At 42.1% G+C, this 202-nt stretch overlaps 1 long non-coding RNA gene and 1 pseudogene across 1 annotated transcript in view; both read right to left on the bottom strand.

The window, feature by feature from the left end:
* Positions 1-202, bottom strand: part of LOC116695329 (5-hydroxytryptamine receptor 3A-like) — a 176,825-nt pseudogene that overhangs the window by 32,097 nt on the left and 144,526 nt on the right.
* Positions 1-202, bottom strand: part of LOC116695338 (uncharacterized) — a 6,718-nt gene that overhangs the window by 5,551 nt on the left and 965 nt on the right. The window contains exon 2 of the long non-coding RNA XR_004333433.1: positions 118-202. This exon is cut by the window's right edge and continues 27 nt beyond it. This is a non-coding gene — a long non-coding RNA (uncharacterized LOC116695338). The remainder of the gene's footprint in view (positions 1-117) is intronic.

The raw sequence follows: 202 nt of genomic DNA, 5'->3' as shown, positions 1-202 counted from the left end.
TGTACCTACATGGAGGTTTACCTCTCCTCTCAGGTTTACAGTGTAATATTGCTTTCCAAGTGCTGACATTTCAGGTTTTTATTTTTCTATTTTCTCTGATTTGTACTATTAACTTACTGCTCCCCAATGTTGATGTCTGGGACCCAAAGTTGGTCTCGAGGGACAGAGACTCTTGTAGTTCCACATTCCTCCTCATCCCAGC

Source organism: Etheostoma spectabile, chromosome 9, assembly GCF_008692095.1.
Source record: "Etheostoma spectabile isolate EspeVRDwgs_2016 chromosome 9, UIUC_Espe_1.0, whole genome shotgun sequence".
NCBI lineage: Eukaryota > Metazoa > Chordata > Actinopteri > Perciformes > Percidae > Etheostoma > Etheostoma spectabile.
Note: the sequence above shows the minus strand (reverse complement) of the source record. Positions and strands in the feature narration are given on the sequence as shown.